The 20680-nt window shown below is 44.9% G+C and overlaps 1 pseudogene; it reads left to right on the forward strand.

Moving 5' to 3' along the window:
- Positions 1-65: 65 nt before the first annotated feature.
- LOC114682841 lies at positions 66-172 on the forward strand (annotated as a pseudogene).
- Positions 173-20680: the final 20508 nt, after the last annotated feature.

Raw genomic sequence — 20680 nt, forward strand, 5'->3', positions numbered from 1 at the left:
ATAGTCACACAAAACACTCATACACATAAAATAAAATTAATCTAATTTTTTTTTTTAGGAAAATAATTGATTCTCAGCCTTTTGGCTAAGACCAAGAATAGTATCTGTTCTTATCAGTTTAATATCAGATACGGCCAGGTGGTGGTGGCACACGCCTTTAATTCCAGCACTCTGGAGGCAGAACCAGGAGGATCTCTGTAGGTTTGAGGCCAGCCTGGGCTACCAAGTGAGTTCCAGGAAAGGCGCAAAGCTACACAGAGAAACTCTGTCTCAAAATATATATATATATTTCAATCAGATATGTCCTTTATCTGAACACATTTTTATTGTTTTTTTTTTTTTTTTTTTTTTTTTTTTTTTTTTTTTTTTGAGACAGAGTTTCTCTGTGTAACAGCTCTGGCTGACCAGGCTGGCCTCAAACTCATAGAGATCCACCTGCCTCTGTCTCTGGAGTGTTGAGATTAAAGGTGTGCATCACCACCATCCAGCTCTGAGGACAATATATTAAGTGGATTTTTGGAAGTAGGAGTCGGCACAGGAGCTTGCTCCGTCCACTCTATGTGTACACTGGAAACACCTGGTATTGCAGTACCTCTGGGAACAGTGAACCCCTCAGGGAACTTTGGAAAAATTAAAAAAATTAAAAAGAAAATGAAAAGAACATGGGAGTAGAAAATAATAGGACAGAGAAGAGGGCAGGGTGGAGCTGTGGATGCATCCTGAGGCCTGGGGAGGGTTTTGGTCCCTGATTTCCAGCATCCTGACCATTAGTGCTGAACAGACCAAACCCTGTAAATAGACCAGCTGGCTCCCCTTCCAGCAGGATGGCCACCTCGAGTCCCTCCCGTAAATTCCAGAGCTGCAAACTGTTTGCCTCAAAGTTGCTCAGAGTCTAGAAGAGTCTGTGGGTCACCCATGACTCTTCAAATGTGGCTGATTTGGCAAATGTGAAGGTAAAGAGGAAGATTAGCATGGAGCTGCTGTCTCTCCCCTCCTCCCTCCTCTCCCCTCTTCTCTACCTTTGCCACCCTCCCCTCCCATACCCGCCTCTCCCCTCTCCTCTCAATACTTTAGACAACGTCCCACTCTGTAGCCTAGGCAGCCCTCCGGGTTGAGGTTCTCCTCAGCAGAGGACTTCAGATGAACACCACCAGGCCTTCTTGGACCTGAACTGTTTCTTCTGACTCTGTGACACTGATCTCTTTCCTTCTTTGGGAATGGGTAAACCCTTGTGATCCAGGGATGAGGGCTAACACCTGTAATCCCAGAGTTCAAGAGACTGAGGCAGGAGAATTACCTAAACCCAGGAACTTGAGATCATCTTGTCTCATGTAGTGAGGCCTGTCTCAAAGAAAACAAATCTTGACTCATTTGAGGGTGTGATATTTGCTTAGTGTTAGAGTGTGTGATGGGCATGCACAAGATCCTGGGTTTGCTCTCTCCACTGAATCAATCAATCAATCAATCAATCAATCAAACAAAAATACAGTTTTTTCATCTTCATAAGACCCTGTAAGATAGGTCCTAGGCCATCCCCATTTCACAGGTGAGGATACTGAGAGAGAGGTGAGCTTGCCTGAGCATATGTCTGCCCTCCCCCTCCATCCTTCACCCTCCTCTTTTCTTTCTTTCTGAAACAGGATATCCTATATCTAGCCTAGACTGGTCTGGAACTTGCAAGGATCCTCCTGCCTCAGGCTCCCCAGTGCTGAGATTGCAGGTGTGGTGCCCCATGCCTGGCTTTGAGGCACAGCTTTGAGCAGCAGCCTGGTTCCTAAGCCTATCTCTGAGCTACCTGGCCCTCTGACTGCTCAGTGGCATGTCTGACAAGGTACTTAAAAGAAGCACATAAACTACCATGGCTCACATCGTTCCTGACCTGGAAAGTAGCATCAATTTCTCAGGGTCAAGTGAGTAATTTTGGGACTTTGAGGTTGTTGGGTGATTCTGACAATAAAATAACCAAGTCTTCAAGCTTTTGATGTGAAACCTTGCCCTGCAATGTCGCCGTGAGTCTCTAGTTCAGGGCAGGCACACACATTATACCATGACTGAGAAGCTGGGGTTTATTCTTTTCCATGTATGCACCACGTCAGGAGTCTTCCTCCTTCTCTCTCCACTACACTCCCTTGAGACTCTCTCTCTCTCTCTCTCTCTCTGAACTGGAAGCTCACTCTTCACTCAAACCAGCTGCCCAGTGAACTCTAGATTCCACCTGTCTCCAGCTCCTAGTGCTAGGGTTACACACACAGCTTTTTTTCCCCGGGTGTAAGGGATTCGAACTCAGGTCCTCACGTTTGGGGCAGCAAATGCTCTCACCCTCTGGGGTATCTTCCTAGACCCCAGCAATTAATCTTTGTGGGGTTCTAAAGGTAAGCCCCTAGTTCCCTACACTTCATCCTCAGCTTGTTTTTCTTCCTTGTGTCTGTAACCCTGGTTAACAGACAGGACTAAATGTGCATAACTTTCCATTTTTGATGCCTTTGCTGTGGAGGTCTGGGGTTTCTACTCAGCTCAGAAAGTCTGGAAAACCATCACCGTGGCAACGCTCAGGCCCTTGGTTCCCTTGCTTCATCATTGCCCCATGTTGTGATCTAAGTGAGTGAGCTCATCCTGCGGTCTTTACAGCCCTAGATCCGGATCCTTCGGCAATGTCAGTCCGAACAGCCCATCCCTTGTGATAGAACAGCAGAGGGTGCTGTGAGCCTGTGCATGCCAAAGCCTGTGTATGCCAAAGCCTGTGCATGCCAAAGCCTCTGGCTGAAGCACAGAAGGGCTGGGATGTAGCTCGGTTGGTAGAAGGCTTGGCTGCTGAGCCAGTCTAGACCCTGTCTCCAAGTTAATTAATGAATTAACTAATTAAATAAAAGAAGTAACAAGGATTGAAGAACCCTTGTCCAGTGAGGTAGGCATGGTTTCCTGGTTCCTAGAATGGGGAACGTGGAGTTCCAAAACACAAGCAGGGAAATAAGGAATAAATTGTAGGCTTCTGGAAATGATTTTCCCTCCACCCCTCCCTCCCCTCTTTCTCTCCTCTCTTTCTGTGAGTGTGTGTGTGTATGTATGTGAACATATGCCCGTGTGTGCTAGTACACATGTGTGCACTGGGCCTCATGTTTGTATGGCGAAAGCTTTGTGGACTGGACCATCTCCCCAGGCTCTCTGCCTCTTTCTTCCAGCGGGAGTCTTGCCGTACTGCCCAGCCTGGCCTTGAATTCCTGGACTCCGCTGTCCTCCTGCCCAGATGACCCAAAGAGCCAGGGCTCCAGATGTGTGTTGCTTAGCTTGGCATCATCATTTTTATCTGTCTGCCTGCCTGCCTGCCTATCTATCTATCTATCTATCTATCTATCTATCTATCTATCTATCTATCTATCTATCTGTTGAGACAGAGTTTCTCTGTGTAATAGCCCTGGCTGTCCTGGAACTCACTCTGTAGACCAGGCTAGCCTCGAACTCACTGAGATCCACCTGCCTCTGCCTCCCAGGTGCTGGGATTAAAAGCATGTGCCACCACCGCCCAGCTCACCATTTCTGTTTTTAAGGAGTTTCAGACTTTCTCCAACCTTTATTTTGGTGCCCTGGCTTCAATAACACTGAGCTTAGGTGATGCCATGGAGCCACTGATTCATGGGTGTTTATGCCTCTTACTCCATCACATAGCAAGCTCAGAGCCTCCAAATAGTACTGGGTCCTGAAGTCACTCAGCGAGCATCACACATCTTCTCGGCTTCCAAGGCACCTTCTTTGGCTTCTTTTGTGTTCATTTAATAAATGAACTGCAGGTGCTTGTGTGTGTGTGTGTATGTGTGTGTGTATGTGTGTGTGTGTGTGTGTGTGTGTGTGTGTGTGTGTGTGTGTTTCGAGATAGGGTTTCTCTGTCTAGCCCTGGCTATCCTGGAACTGGCTCTGTAGACCAGGCTGTGGAACTCACAGAGATCCCCCTGCCTCTGCCTCCCAAGTGCTGGAATTAAAGGTGTGTGCTGAGATGTCTGCTTCTTCTTTTCCTTCTCCTTTGGGTTTGCTTTTATTTTATATGTATGGTGTCTTAGTTAGGGTTCGATTGCTGAGAGGAGACACCATGACCATGGCGAGTCTTATAAAGAAAACAATTAATTGAGGGTGGCTCGTTTACAGTTTCAGAGGTTCAGTCCATTATGGTCAGGAAGGGGAGCATGGCAGCGTGCAGGCTGACGTGGTACAGGAGCAGAGAGTGCTACATCTTGCAGGCAACAGGAAGTCAACTGACTCACTGGGCGGGTGTCCAGAGCATAAGAAACCTCAAAGCTAGTATAGAATATACAAACTCATAGAAACAGACAGATTAGACGTCATCTCAATATGGAGAAGAAAGGAATATAGAGCAATGATTTCCTAAGTACAGAATCTCTGTTTTGTGAGATGGAAAAACCCCACAAACGGACAGTAGTATCAGGACATAATATTATGAATGTAATAAATCAATACAATTAATGTAATTAATGAATATCATAAATACAGCTACTGAATGAATACTGTGAATGTAATCAATGAATACCACAAATGTAATTAATATCATGAGTGTAATTAATGAAAAAAAAGGAACCTTAAAGCCCGCCCCCACAGTGACACACTTCCTCTAATAAGGCCACACCCACTCCAACAAAGCCACACCTCCTAATAGTGCCACTCCCTATGAGATTATGGGGGCGCCAAATACATTCAAACTACCACATATGGGTACTGTCTTAGAGTTTCTATAGCTGTGAAGAGACGCCATGACCACAGCACCTCTTATAAAGGAAAACATTTAACTGGGGGCTTGTTTACAGTTTCAGAGACTTAGCCTATTACGATAGCAAGGAGCGTGGCGACAGGTATGGCTCCAGAGCAATAACTGAGAGCTGCATCCCGATCTGCAGACAGAGAGAAAGAGAGAGAGAGACTGCGCCTGGCATGGAATTTTGAAACCTCAAAGCCCACACACCTCCTGTCTTAGGGTTTCTATTGCTGTGAAGAGACACTATGACCAGGGCAACTCTTATACAGAAAAGCATTTAGAAGCCGGGCAGTGGTGGCACACACCTTTAATCCCAGCACTCGGGAGGCTGAGCCAGGCGGATCTCTGTGAGTTCGAGGCCAGCCTGGGCTACCAAGTGAGTTCCAGGAAAGGCGCAAAGCTACACAGAGAAACCCTGTCTCGAAAAACAAACAAAAAAAAAAAAAAAAAAAAGAAAAAAAGAAAAAAAAAAAAGAAAAGCATTTAGTTGGGGCTGGCTTACAGTTCAGAAGTTTAGTACATTATCATCATGGCCGGAAGCATGGCGGCATGCAGGGAGCCGTGGTGCTGGAGAAGAAGCTGAGAGTGCTACTTCTTGATCTGCAGGCAGCAGCAAGAAACAGAGCTAGGAGGCCATGTTTGAGCTGCGACCTCAAAGCCCATCCCCAAGTGACACCCCTCCTCCAATAAAGCCACACCTACCTCAACAAGGAGACACCTCCTAATACTGCCACTCCATCTGGACCTAGGAGGGCCATTCCCCCACCCCCAGAGTTTCACTGTGTAGCCCTGGCTGTCCTGGAACTCACTTTATAGACTAGGCAGGCCTTGAACTCACAGAGATCCGCCTGCCTCTGCCTGAGTGCTGGGATTAAAGGCGTGCACCACCAGTGCCAGGTGGGCATTGTTATTCAAGCCACCACAGGTGCTTTGCCTGCATGTGTGCCTGTGTGCCACGTATATGCAGCATCTGTGGTGGCCAAAGGGGACAGATCCTCTGGAGTTACGGATGTTTGTGAGCGTCCATGTCAGCGCCGGGAGCCAAACCTGGGTCTCTGCAAGAGCAGCGAGTGTCCTTAACTGCTGAAGCGTCTCTCTGGCTCCCTTGTTTTCTTTTTTGCCTTTCGTTCCACAGCTCCCTTAGCTGGGAAGGCAAAGCCTCCAAGTTTATGTGCCTTTGATTCCAGGGAGCTTTTTTGTTTGTTTGTGTTTTGGCTTTTTCGAGACAGGGTTTCTTTGTGTAGCTCTGCCTGTCCTGGGACCTCTGTAGACCAGGCTAGCCTCGAACTCACAATGCTCCCATGTGTTGGGATTAAAGGAGCATGCCACCACTGCCTGGCTGATTCCAGGTAGCCTTTAACTGGCAGAATTAATTACTTTATGAAATCTAAAGACTGTGAGGAGGCAACATTTGTAGAATGTGCATGAAAAACTGAGTCAGCTTTTGGAAATCATTGCCACTTTGACAATGAGTCCACGGGCAGGCTGCAGGGTCAGGAACTTAGGGGGCTCTGTGTCTGATGTTTGTGGCCCCTGCTTCTTTTCCGTGAAGTTTCCATGATAGTGAGGACTGGGCCAGTGAGACTGCTCAGAGGGTAAAGACACTTGCTGCCAAGCCTGGTGACCCAAATTCCGGCCCTGGAACCCACACAGTAGAGGGGGAGAACCCGCTTTAACAAGTTGTCCCCTGACCTCCTCATGTGCTCCGTGTCGCACACACACCTGAGTGCAAACATGCACACACACGTAAAATAGGCTAAAACACAAAACTTCCAAAAATTGTTTATTGATATTAAAACAAAGAAAGAAAAACAGTCCAAACCACACAATCAAAATAAACAGCAACCCCATCCCTCCAAAACCCAGCCAAAATAAGTAAATAAATAAGGCTGGAGATGTGGGGATGCGTCAGAGTCCTTGCTTAGCCTGCTGAAGGACCCAGTTGTCCAGTTAGATACCAATGGGATTTTCTGATTTGTTACATTTATTCACTTACTTCATCATGTGTGTATGTGTGTGTGGTGTGTGGGTGGAGGTGGGGGTGGTGTGGTGAGTGTGTGTATTTGGTGTGGTGTATGTGTGTGGTACGGTGTGTGTGTGTATATGTGTGTGTATTTGGTGTGGTGTGGTGTGTGTGTGGTGTGGTGTGTGTATTTGGTGTGGTGTGTGTGTGTATGTGTGTGTGTGTGGTGTGGTATGTGTGTGTCTATTTGGTGTGGTGTAGTGTGTGTGGGGCTGGGGGTGTGTATTTGGTGTGGTGTGTGTGTGTGTGTGGTGTGTTGTGTGTGTTGTGTGTGGTGTGTGTGTGTGTGTGTGTGTGTGTGTGTGTGTGTGTGTGTGTTGGGGGGTAAGTAGCTGATATCTCCAGCTAAGCTGGCTGTAGAGTCCCTGCGCAGCCACCGAAAGAATGCTCTGACGTCACTGTGTTGACGTTTTCTTGACATTTCCCAACTTCTTTTCCCCACTGAAAGAAGAAGAGGAAGAGAGGAAGAAGAGAAGTTAAATCTTACTTTGTGTTATTGGAGAAAAACCTGGTTAAACATTCAGAATGCCTGAATGTGTTTCTGTGGAAATTTAGGGAAAGCTGCCAAAAGTCCTGCCCTGTCAGGAGCCTTAAGGAAAACAGAAATCATATGATTCTCAAAGATGGATACAGTAGCTGGGCACATCTTTAATCCCAGTGCTCAGGAGGCAGAGGCAGGAGGTTTTCTGAGTTCAAGGTGAGCCTGGTCTACAGAGTGAGTTCCAGAACAGCCAGGGCTACAAAGAGAAACTCTGTTTCAAAAAACCACACATACACACAAAATGAATACAGTATTAAAAATAAAAAATCAAAACACTCAAACATGCCACCGTCTGACTGGAGAATATCCTGTCAAGTGGGTGCTAAGAGCTATGCAATTTCAAACCTTTGACCCACTCATTTTTGGGACTATGCCCCAAGGCGATAATAACCCCAAAAAAGGGGAAAATATAATTTTCACAGAGATATTCATGTACTATTTATAAGAGCAAAACACTGGAACTGATCCAAATGCCAAATAAGGGAACGGCTTAGTCCTTATGGCACAGGGGCCTGGGCGGCCCCAGGACTCTGCTCTCAAGTCAGAGGTATAGTCTTGGTGGCTCTGATAGATTGGACTATCAGGAGTGACAAGGACATTGTGAAGTGTGTGTTAGTGCAGAGACGCTCAGGAAGGGGCTGGGTGAAGGCCTCTGCAGTGATTTGCAGTACCCACCAGAGGCCTCGCTGTCTGACCAGTCACCTTGTGAGTTCTGGGACTCAAACGTGGGTCTGCTGGAAGGGTTGCCAGTGCTCTTAACCTCTGATCCATCTCTCCTCGCTCTATTTTACATTTTTATTACGTTTTATTGATTCATGTATAGGTGTGCATGCCACAGTGGGATTGGGGATCAAAGGGCAATGTATGGAAATCGTTCTTTCCTTCCACTGTGTGTGGGTCCTGGGGCTCAAACTCAGGCGTGAGGCCTGAGGACAAGAGCCTTTACACACTGAGCCATCCCACCAGCACCTATGTATTTATTTATTTATTTACTTACTTATTTATTTATTTATTTATAGAGAGGCTTTCACATAGCCTAGGCTGACCTCAAACTTGCTAGATAGTTGGACGTCACCTTGAACTTCCAATCTCCTGCCTCCACCTCCCCAGTGTGGAGTTCCAGGTACTTGTGATTACTTGGAGTTTTATATGGCACTGAGGATCAAAGCCAGGGCTTCCTGTATGCTGGTCAAGAACTCCACCAACGTGAGCTACATTCCCAGCCTTTAAAGTAATGTATCTTGAACATGAGTTAATGTTTAGCAACCAGAAAGCACGCACATGTTCACTGGAAGGAATGTGGCCACTTCATGTTTATTCATCCAGCTAGAGCTCATTTGTCTAGGGAATTCTTTTTTTGTTTTGTTTTGTTTTTGTTTTTTGTTTTTTGAGACAGGGTTTCTCTGTGTAGCTTTGCGCCTTTCCTGGAACTCACTTTGTAGACCAGGCTGGCCTCAAACTCACAGAGATCCGCCTGCCTCTGCCTCCCAAGTGTTGGGATTAAAGATGTGCACCATCACCACCTGGCTTTTTTTTTTTTTTTTTTTTTTTTTTTGAGACAGGGTTTCCCTGGCTGTTCTGAAACTCACTCTGTAGACCAGGCTGGCCTTGAACTCACAGAGATCTGCCTGCCTCTGCCTCCCGAGTGCTGGGAGTAAAGGCTTTTGCCACTAGCACCTGGCTCTAGGGAATTCTGAATGTCATATAGCTATTCATCATGGGAGAGTTTCTTTCTTCAACCTTAAGTTAGACAGTAAAGCACAGTTAAATTGGGATCTCCTCCTTAGTAACTAATGGAAATTAAAATACATTTATTAAAGCAGCATGCACACTGAATTTTTTGGTAGTATGGCAGTAAAGAAGAGCTCAGTGGTAGAGTACTTGTCTAGCATTTGCAAGGCCCTGGACTCAGTTCCCAGCACTGTAAACAAAAGGGAAGGGGTAGAGGGGATGAGGGAGAAGAGGAGGGGAGAGGGAGGAGGAAGGGGGGAGAAGAAAAGAAAAAACACATTAGGTATGGTATCTTACCCCTGTAATTCCAGCATTTAGGAGGGTGAGGCAGGAGGATTGCAAGTTCTAGACCAGCTTGGGCTATACAGTGAGCATCAGGCTAGGCTGGGCTACAGATGAAGGAGGGAGGGAGGGATTGGGGGAGGGAGGGAGGGAGAGAGGGAGGGAGGAAGGAAGGAAGGACAGAAAGTGAACCTAGTACACAGTTGATCTCCTCCATCTCTCTGAGAAGTCAAATCTGAGCTGAGTTATGCCAGTTTGTCTTAAATGTGGAGTTTGTCTTAACTACGTCGTGTTTTGTTTTGCTCACTCTCCTTGGTGACTTCACAACAGTGTTAAGTACATCCACAGCCTCTGGGGAGGCAGCTGATCTCTCCCACTAACTCCTGCAAAAGCTGGCTGTGTCAGACTTGGCTCATCTCCCCCAAACTTTGGCCGAGATGCTCAGTCCATCCAGAGTCCAGAGCTGTCTGCATCTGTGGGCGACAGCCTTCAGCCAGCGTCCGGGGCTCTGACCCTGCAGCTCACAGTGGCTTTATGTGTATGAACGCAGATGTAGTGACTCTGGTGCTTTAACAGCTAGATCTGATTGGATGAAATATTTTCGAATTTAGAGCAATGAATCTCCCACCTAAGAGAACTGGAAGAGGGTTGTTTTGTGAACTAGTTGTAAGGACGGCCCCCCCATCCCCCCAACCCCCCCACTTTCTTCCACTCAGAAGTTCAAGGTCTTTTTGAGCTACAAAGTAAGTTTGATTCCCCACATCCCAGTTGGGCTACCTGAAACTCTGCCTTTAAAGAAAGAAAGAGGGCTGGCAAGATTGCTCATCGGATAAAGGTGCTTGCTTCAACCCTGACAGCCTGAATTTGATCCTGGGACCCACATGTTGGAAGGAGAGGACCAGCTCCCATGAATTGCCCTCTGACTTCCAGATGGGTCATGTGTTATGTGCATGCTTCCCACACACACACAATAAACAAAATGTAATAAAATCTTAGAAAGGAAGAGAGAAAGAAAGAGAGAGAGAGCTGATTCAGGTAATTTAAGATGGGCTCTCTTCTCATTGATTTATTCTAGTGTTTCAGCCCTGGCATTATGGCTGTTTCAGGTCCCATCATTGTCCCATCATTAGGGGATGCACATTCCTAGCCTCTGTCGCAATGTCCCCTCATACAAAAGTGTCCTTACGTAGGAAAGCAACTGTTATTTGACAATCGCTCTTCCTTTATTTGTGTTTTTGTTTTGTTTTAAGACATTTTGTGTAGGCATGATGGTATTCAGACATGGCATGAGGCTTTCCTTACCTACAAAGACAACGGAATGTTTTAGCTTTGTCTCTTCTAACCCAGGTTTCCCAGGGGGCTTCATCCCAAATAAAACTTGAGAGCACAATGAGCGATGTGGCTCAGCAGTGGAGTGCTGGCCTAGTGTGCAGGAGGCAGGAGTTTTGACCCCCAGCACCCCAGCAAACAACTTGAGTGGCAATGTACTTCCATTGAAGACTTCCTAACTCTGACCGGCTCTCCCCCGACACTCCTGTACTCCATTTCAAATCCATTCTCCCTCCCAATCTCTCCCTTAGGACTAAGGGAGCTACCCCCAAAGAAAACTATAACTGAAAGGGAACCCTGAATTCCAACAGATAAAAAGAGCTCCCAAAGAGATGGGTTGGAACTCGCTCTGTAGCCCAGGCTGGCCTTGAACTCACAGAGATCCACCTGCCTCTGCCTCCCAAGTGCTGGGATTAAAGTCGTACACCACCTCCACCCAGTCCCCTGAGTTTTCTGTTTCTTAAAATGGGTTGACTTCAGCCCACCCTTCAGGTGGAAGAGGAATTACTTACGAGTTAGATGGAGTCATTATGCTGGGAATCATTTGCTCTTTGCAAGGTTCTAGACACATGTATTTCTCATGCCTAGTCTAGAGATGGGTTGGCACCAACCGTGACCAGCGGACTGCTGATCAAGTGTAGCGAGCCTGGCAAAGATTGGCGTTGTATTCACTTCTTAGAATCCACTCTGATACCTGTCAGGCTCCTCCCCAAGGCTTCAGAACTAAGGAGCCTTCTACAGTGGTGTCATGGGGTTTACAACAGTTGGTGGGGACGGCATGCATGGCATCCTGCAGCAGCTGTCGGGAAGGGGGAAAGGGACTGATAAGGGAGACCTTGGTGGTTTAAAGACAAGGTCTATACTAGCTACTTCTCCCATCGCTGCGGCAGAAAACCAGACAAAAAGCAGCTTAAGGGAGGGAGGGCTTCTTCTGAATTACAGTTTGAGGGTGTGGTCCATCATGCAGGGAAGGTGGAGAGTAGGAATGGTGAGGTGATGGGACATATCATGTCCGAAATCAGGAAGCAGAGAGAGATGAATGCTGCTGTTTAACACACTTTCTCTCATTTTTCTTTTCTTAAAAAAAAAAAAAAAAAAAAAAGCGCCAGCCAGGCTGTGGTGGCACACGCCTTTAATCCCAGCACTCAGGAGGCAGAGCCAGAGAGTTTGAGGCCAGCCTGTCTACAGAGTGAGTTCCAGGACAGGCTCCAAAGCTACACAGAGAAACCCTGTCTTGAAAAAACAAAACAAAACAAAAAACAAAAAAAAAACCCACAAAAAAACCAAACCAAACCAAACCAAAACAACAACAAAACCAAAATGCCTGGGGAGCAGGGAGCACATGCCTTTAATCCCAGCACTTGGGAAGCACAGGCAAGTGGATCTCTGTGATTCAAGGTCAGGCTGGTCTATAGAGTAAGTTCCAGGACAGCCAGGAATACACAGAGAAACCCTGTCTCAAAACGAAGTCCTGTGTGTGTGTATATGTACATGTTGTTGCCAGTGATTTCAGGCACCTGAGTGGCCTGGTGTGCATATGGAAGTCAGAGGACAATCTCAGGGGTCAGTACCTTCTACCTTATTTGAGGCAGGGTCTCTTGCTGTTTGCTTCTGCACATACTAAGCTTGCTGGCCCCGGAGCTTCTAGGGAATTTACTGACTCTGTCTCCCATCTCTATCTAGGAACACCAGGGTTACAAAAATGTGCCACCAAGACTGACCTTGCACAGGTTCTGGGGATTCAAACTCAGATTCTTGCAGGCACTTTTACCCAGGCCCCTGGTTTCCCCTTATTAGAGCCCAGTCCAGGGGATAGCGCCATTCAAAGGCAGGGTGGGACTTTCCTCTCAGTTAAACCTCTCCGGAAACATTGTGAGGCGTATCTCCTAGGTGACTCCAAACCCAGTCAAATTGATAGTGAAGACAGCTATCACCCCACCCAACAAAGAAAGCTAATTTATGCTGCTTGGGTTATTAAATCAATTACGCCAACTTATATTTCTTTTCCTTTTTTTGGGGGGGGGTTTGAGACAGGGTTTCTCTGTGTAGCTTTGGAGCTTGTCCTGGAACTCACTCTGTAGCCCAGGCTGGTTTCGAACTCACAGAAATCCGCCTGGCTCTGCCTCCCGAGTGCTGGGATTAAAGGCGTGTGCCACCACCGCCCAGCTGCCAACTTATATTTCTTGAAAGGCTCATTTGTCTTCAAGATGAAGGTGGATTCAGTGGATTGAAGGCAGATTTTAAGGGAAGGAGAGAGATGAAAGGATGAAACTCATACCACTAGAAGATGACACACCTCAGTCAAGGAATATGGAACTGGTTCATAGAGAAGATGAAGGAATTTTGTTTGTCCCACTTTCGGAGAGACAGGAGTTGTAGAATGCTGTCCTCCAGGCAGAACATCATTGCCGCCTTCATCAGAGCAGTTGTGACTCCTTGCAAGAGATCCTCAAGATTGGGCCTGTTGACATTCTGCCACAGAGGAGGGATGGGGAGACTCTTAAACACTCACTTAACATTCCAGCTACTCCTTCCCACAGCTCTCTTCCATCCATGTGCTATTCTGCCTGAGCACAATTGGTCTCGAGGTTGTGGGAGGTGATAGGGTGTACAGACTGTGGATGGTTAACTACTGAAGGAGGGGGAAGTGATAGGGTGTACAGACTGTGGATGGTTAACTGGAGGAGGGGGAGGTGATAGGGTGTACAGACTGTGGATGGTTAACTACTGAAGGAGGGGGAGGTGATAGGGTGTACAGACTGTGGATGGTTAACTGAAGGAGGGCTCCATCTGTGTATCTATGTGGTTGTTGTTGTTGTTCATTCTGGGGTGAGACTTTCTAGCACTGTGGGTGTTCGGCAATCACCTACACTCCTGTGACTCCTCACACATGCTTTGTGAGCAAGCCTACCAAGCACCCCGGCTCTCCCACATTGGATTTCAGTGGAATCATACTTTGGTCAGTCATTGGTGGAGAGCAGACACCACATCTCCCCGGGAAAAGTTCATGCAACAATAGTGTCGATGATAAAGGACTGGACCCAACTGGAAAGGTGACTCAGCAGTTGAGAGCACTGGCGCTTAACTTCCGGAGGACCTGGGTTTGATTCCCAGCACCCACACAGCAGCTCCCAGCTGTTTGTAACTCCAGTTCTGGGGGATCCAACACTCTCCTCAGGCCTCTGAAGGCACTGCACACACATGGTACACAGACATACATGCAGGCAAAACACTCATAGCATAACACTATATATATATATATATATATATATATATATATATATATATATATATATATATATATATGTGTGTGTGTGTGTGTGCGCGCCAGCGCGCGCAGCGCGCGCACACACACACACACACGTATACATTGTACCAGACTTCAACTGTTTGCATGCGCCACCACCGCCCAGCTAACTGTTCATTCTGTGGTGGGGAGGGCAGAGTGAAATAAGCCTGACCAGTTTCCTAATATTAGAATTTTGAAGTTTTGGGGAGCTGATCTGAAGACCATGACTGTGGGACAAGAAGAGCAAAGAACGCAAGAAGATAGCATATAGGAAATATTGAAAGGCTGCTCTGCCGGAATGTTGTAGTACACGGTTTTCATCCCAGCACTCGGGAGGCGGAGGCAGAGGTTCTCTGAGTTCGAGGCTAGCTTGATCTACAGAGTGTAGCTAGAGTTTTTCTCCAGTCCTGCCTGGCCCACAATCAGGACAAATCTCTCTCATCCACCAGTCCCACAGCCGCTTAGATCCAACCAAGTAAACACACAGAGACTTGCGTTGCTTACAAACTGTATGACCGTGGCAGGCTTCTTGTTATCTGGTTCTTATATCTTAAATTAATCCATTTCTATGAGTCTATAAGTTGCCATGTAGCTCGTGACTTAGTGGTACCTTACATCTCGCTTTTCATGGCAGCAACTGGCAGTGTCTCTCTGCCTCAGCCTTCCACTTCCCAGAATTCTCCTCTCTCCTTGTCCCACCTATACTTCTTGCTTGGCTACTGGCCAATCAATGTTTTATTTATTAACTAACCAGAGCAACACATTTAACATACAGAACATCCCACAGCAACAGAGTGAGTTCCAGGACAGCCAGAGCTACATAGAGAAACTCTGGCAGAGGGGAGACTGCTCAGGGCTAAGAACCAGGTGACTCGGGGACAAGTTAGAGTTGTGACTTAGGTCTGCCATTGTACCACTTTGGCCTCAACTTCTCTTCCTTCTTTCCTCCCTCTCTCCCTCCCTCCCTCCCTCCCTCCCTCCCTCCCTTCTTTCTTTCTTTCTTTCTTTCTTTCTTTCTTTCTTTCTTTCTTTCTTTCTTTCTTTCTCTCTCTCCTTTTCTTCCTTCCTTCCCCCTCTCTCTTTTCCTGCCCCTCTTCCTCTCTCCTTTGGGAATAGGGTTTCACTGTGTAGCTCATGTTTGGCTTGACCTAGCTGTGTAGTCCAAGCTGGTTTCAAACTCAAAGTCATCCTGGTTCAGCCTCCCCAGCGCTGGGAATACAGACATGCACCAGTATACTTAGTTTCTTGGTCTCAATTTCTGTATCTATGGAATGGTGAAAAATAAATAAAAAGAAAAAGAAAACATCAATAGAATTAACAGTGACCACATTAAAAAAAAAAAGAAGAAGAAGAAGAAGAAGCCAGGTGGTGGTGGCACACACCTTTAATCCCAGCACTTGGGAGGCAGAAGCAAGAGGATCTCTGTGAGTTCGAGGCCAGCCTGGTCTACAGAGTGAGTTCCAGGACAGCCAGGGCTGTTACACAGAGAAACCCTGTCTTGGAAAAACAAACAAACAAACAAACAAACAAACAACACTGCCACACAGCTTTTTTGTTAATTAACCTTTTTTTTTTTTTCATTCATTTTACAAACTGACCAGTTTCCCCTCCCTCCTCTCCTCCCATTCCCTTGTGTTTGTTAGGCTCCTAGCAGTGAGGTCAGGACCTGTCCCTGGTGCTTAGCTGGCTTTTGGGAACTTGTTCCCCATGCTGAATGACCTTGCCCAGCCTTGATACAGGTCCTACTTCCAACAGCTTTTGAACCTTTCATGCTGAAATTTGCTCTGGGCCTTTCAGCTGTCCATCACTCATGGCTTCAGCAGTTGCTAGCTAGCGTCTGGTCTAAATGAATTACATCCTTAGTTTCCTGATAGGAGTGACTTCTGGTTGACTGCTCCTTCATCCCATTTCTAGTCAGTTCTTTCTTTAAAAAAAAAAAAAAAGCACCAGAAGATTCTCTCCCATCTCAAGAGGCCTCTGACGATCTCTTAGTCACTAACGCTACCCTCCTATTTTGTCTACATGCACAGGCCTCCAATGCGTCTGTCTGCTTCAGCAATTACTACAGAATAAAATCATATAAATACGATAAATACTAATCATTCAGCTGCTAAAGCGATAGGTTTCAACCAACCGTCTTCATCTTCTGACAGGTTACAGACAGCTACTCAATTGATTAGGGCTGGAACTTCCAATGTCCAGATGGGTCCTCACATGAAACGGCCTTGGCCCTGAGAGCGGAACAGCAAATCCATTGCCGGTGAAAGGAGGAGGAGTTCACACGGGATTCCATGACCCATCTTTCCCAAGCAAAGAAGTGGAAAGAGTACTGATCTAGGTGTGATCCAGGAAAATTAAGAGAGGAGGCAAAACCACAGACAGACTGGCACTTCCTTACAAGGTTAAATATAGGACCAGGCATTTCCACTCCTAAGGGTACTCCCAAGAGACATGACATCACACAGCTGTGCAAATATTCATAGCAGTGTTATTCGCAATAAGCTCAAAGTGGGAGAAACCCACACATCCACCAACTGAGTCATAAGCCAACCAAGCATAGCATATCCCTACTGTGAAATATTACTTATGTGTAACAAAATGGATACCCACCCAACATGGCGCATGCCTTTAATCCTAGCATTCAGGAGGTGAATTTGATGTCAGCCTGGTCAACATAGCAAGCTCAGGCCAGCCAAGGCTACACAGTGAGATCCTGTCTAAAAAAAAAAAAAAAAAAAAAAAAAAAAAAAAAAAAAAAAGAACAAATTAACAACAGCAATACTCACCTGTCTGGATAACTTTATGTCAACTTGATACAAGCTAAGGTCATTTGAGAGGAAAAAACCTCAATTAAAAAAAAAGATGTCTCTATAAGAACAAACTGTAGGCAGGCCTGTAGGGCGTTTTCTTAATTAGTGATTGATGATGGAGGGCCCAGCCCACTGTGGGTGGTGCCATCCCTGGGCTGGTGGTCCTGTGTTCTGTAAGAGAGCAGGTTGAGTAAGCCATGATGAGCAAGCCAGTAAGCAGCTCCCCTCCATGGCCTCTGCATCAGCTCCTGCCTCCAGGTTCCTGCCCTGTTTGTGTTCCTGTCCTAGCTGCTCTTTTTTTTTTTTTTTTTTTTTTTTTGAGACAGGGTTTCTTTGTGTAGCTTTGCACCTTTCCTGGAACTTACTCTGTAGCCCAGGCTGGCCTCAAACTCACAGAGATCTACCTGCCTCTGCCTCCCGAGTCCTGGAACTAAAGGCATGTGCCACCACTGCCTGGCTCCCTCACTGCTCTTGATGATGAACTGTTCTATGGAACTGTGAGTGAAACCAACCCTTTCCTCCCCAAGTTGCCTTTGGACATGATGTTTCATCACAGTAACCCCAACTAAGATGCCACCTTTGTAGGTTTTATTTTTAATTCTTTTTTAATTAATTAATTAATTTTTCTATTATCAGCTTGATACAGTATAAATTCTTATCCTAATAGTGAAATGTTTGATTGAGGCTTGCCCAGTAGTTAGTAAAACCAAAACTTATTATAAGCCACAGTCATCCTAGGGTCCCCCCTGCTATATATCCTCCCTGGTTCTGTGGGTTGCAGTCTGATTGTTCTTTGCTTTATATCTAGAATCCACTTATGAGTGTGTACATACCATGTTTGTCCTTCTGGGTTTGGGTTACCTCACTCAGGATGATTTTTTTCTAGTTCTATCCATTTGCCTGCAAATTTCATGTTGTCATTGTTTTTCTCTGCTGAGTAGTACTCCATTGTGTATATGTACCACATTTTCTTAATCCATTCTTCAGTTGATGGACATCTAGGTTGTTTCCATGTTCTGGCTATTACAAATAGTGCTGCTATGAACATAGCTGAGCATATATCTTTGTGGTATGATTGAGCATTCCCTGGGTATATGCCCAAGAGTGGTATGGCTGGGTCTTGAGGTAGATCGATTCCCAATTTTCTGAGAAACCACCATACTGATTGTACAACAGTGGTTGTACAAGTTTACATTCCCACCAACAGTGGAGGAGTGTTCCCTTTGCTCTGCATCCTCTCCAACATTGACTGTCATTAGTGTTTTTGATCTTAGCCATTCTGACATGTGTAAGGTGGTATCTCAGTGTCGTTTTGATTTGCATTTCTCTGATGATTAAGGATGTTGAGCATTTCTTTCAGCCATTTGTGATTCTTCTGTTGAGAATTCTCTATTTAGCTCTTTAGCCCCCCCCCTTTTTTTTTTTTTTTTTTTGGTTTATCGAGACATGGTTTCTCTGTGTAGCTTTGCGTCTTTCCTGGAACTCACTTGGTGGCCCAGGCTGGCCTGGAACTCACAGAGATCCGCCTGGTTCTGCCTCCCTAGTGCTGGGATTAAAGGCGTGTGCCACTACTGCCCTTTAGCCCATTTTTTAATTGGATCGTTCAGTATTTTGATGTCTAATTTCTTGAGTTCTTTATTTACTTTGGAGATCAGTCCTCTGTCAGATGTGGGGTTGGTGAAGGTCTTTTCCCATTCTGTAGGCTGTCTTTTTGTCTTATTGACCATGTCTTTTGCCCTACAAAAGCTTCTCAGTTTCAAGAGGTCCCATTTATTAATTGTTGTGTTCAGTGTCTGTGCTGCTGGTGTTATATTTAGGAAGTGATCTCCTGTGCCAATTCGTTCAAGAGTACTTTCTACTTTCTCTTCTATTAAGTTTAGTGTAACTGGATTTATGTTCAGGTCTTTGATCCACTTGGACTTGAGTTTTTTGCATGGTGACAGATATAGATCTATTTGTAATCTTTTACATATTGACATCAGTTATGCCAGCACCATTTTTTGAAGATACTTCTTTTTTCCATTGTATAGTTTTGGCTTTTTTTTTTTTTTTTTGTCAAAAACCAGGTGTTCATATGTGCATGGATTAATGTCAGGGTCTTCAATTCGATTCCATTGGTCCGTTTGTCGGTTTTTATACCAGTACCAAGCTGTTTTTATTACTATAGCTCTATAGTAGAGCTTGAGGTCAGGGATGGTGATGCCTCCAGAGGTTGCTTTATTGTACAGGATTCTATTAGCTACCCTGGGTCTTTTGTTTTTCCATATGAAGTTGAGTATTTTTCTTTCCAAATCTGTGAAGAATTGTGTTGGGATTTTGATGGGGATTGCATTGAATCTGTAGATTGCTTTTGGTAAGATTGCCATTTTTACTATGTTAATCCTACCTATCCATGAGCATGGGAGATCCTTCCATTTTCTGATATCTTCTTCAATTTCTTTCTTTAGAGATTTAAAGTTCTTATCAAAAAGGTCCTTCACTTGTTTAGTTAGTGTTATCCCAAGGTATTTTATATTATTTGTGGCTATTGTAAAGGGTGATGTTTCTCTGACTTCTTTCTCAGCCCTTTTATCATTTGTGTATAGGAGGGCTACTGATTTTTTTGAGTTGATCTTGTATCCTGCCACTTTACTGAAGGAGTTTATCAGCTGTAGGAGTTCCCTGGTAGAATTTTTGGGGTCACTTATGTATAATATCATATCATCTGCAAATAGTGAAAGTTTGACTTCTTCCTTTCCAATATGTATCCCTTTGATCTCCTTTTGTTGTCTTATTGCTCTAGCTAGAACTTCAAGTACTATATTGAATAAATATGGGGAGAGTGGACAGCTTTGTCTTGTTCCTAATTTTAGTGGAATCGCTTTGAGTTTCTCTCCGTTTAATTTGATGGTGACTGTTGGCTTGCTGTAAATTGCCTTTATTATGTTTAGGCATGTTCCTTGTATTCCTGATCTCTCTAAGACCTTTATTATGAAGGGGTGTTGGATTTTGTCAAAGGCCTTTTCAGCATCTAATGAGAAGATCATGTGGTTTTTTTCTTTCAGTTTGTTTATATGGTGTATTACATTGACAGATATTCATATGTTGAACCATCCTTGCATCCCTGGGATGAAACCCTACTTGGTCATGGTGGATAATTTTTTTGATGTGTTCTTGGATTCAGTTTGCCAATATTTTGTTGAGTATTTTTGCATCAATGTTTATGAGGGAGATTGGTCTGTAATTCTCTTTCTTTGTTGCATCTTTGTGTGGTTTAGGTATCAGGGTAATTGTAGCCTCATAAAAAGAGTTTGGTGATGTTTCTTCTGTTTCTGTTGTGTGGAACAATTTGAAGAGTATTGGAATTAGTTCTTCTTTGAAAGTCTGGTAGAATTCTGCACTGAAACCATCTGGTCCTGGGCTTTTTTTGGTTGGGAGACTTTTGATGACTGTTTCTATTTCCTTAGGGGTTATTTGTCTATTTAAATAGTTTATCTGGTCTTGATTTAACTTTGGTATGTGGTATCTATCCAGAAAATTGTCCATTTCTTCCAGATTTTCCAATTTTGTGGAGTACACATTTTTTGAAGTATGACCTGATGATCCTCTGGATTTCCTCAATGTCTGTTGTTATGTCTCCCTTTTCATTTCTGATTTTGCTAATTTGGGTGCTTTCTCTTTGCCTTTTGGTTAATTTGGCTAGGGGTTTGTCTATCTTGTTGATTTTTTCAAAGAACCAACTCTTTGTTTCATTGACTTTTTGTATTTTTCTCTTGGTTTCTATTTCATTGGTTTCAGCTCTCAATTTGATTATTTCCTGGCATCTATTTCTCCTGGGTGAGTTTATTTCTTTTTGTTCTAGAGCTTTCAGTTTGTGCTGTTAAGTCATTGGTATGAGATTTCTCTGTCTTCTTTATGTGTGAATTTAGAGCTATGA

This window comes from Peromyscus leucopus, chromosome 8b (genome assembly GCF_004664715.2).
Source record: "Peromyscus leucopus breed LL Stock chromosome 8b, UCI_PerLeu_2.1, whole genome shotgun sequence".
NCBI lineage: Eukaryota > Metazoa > Chordata > Mammalia > Rodentia > Cricetidae > Peromyscus > Peromyscus leucopus.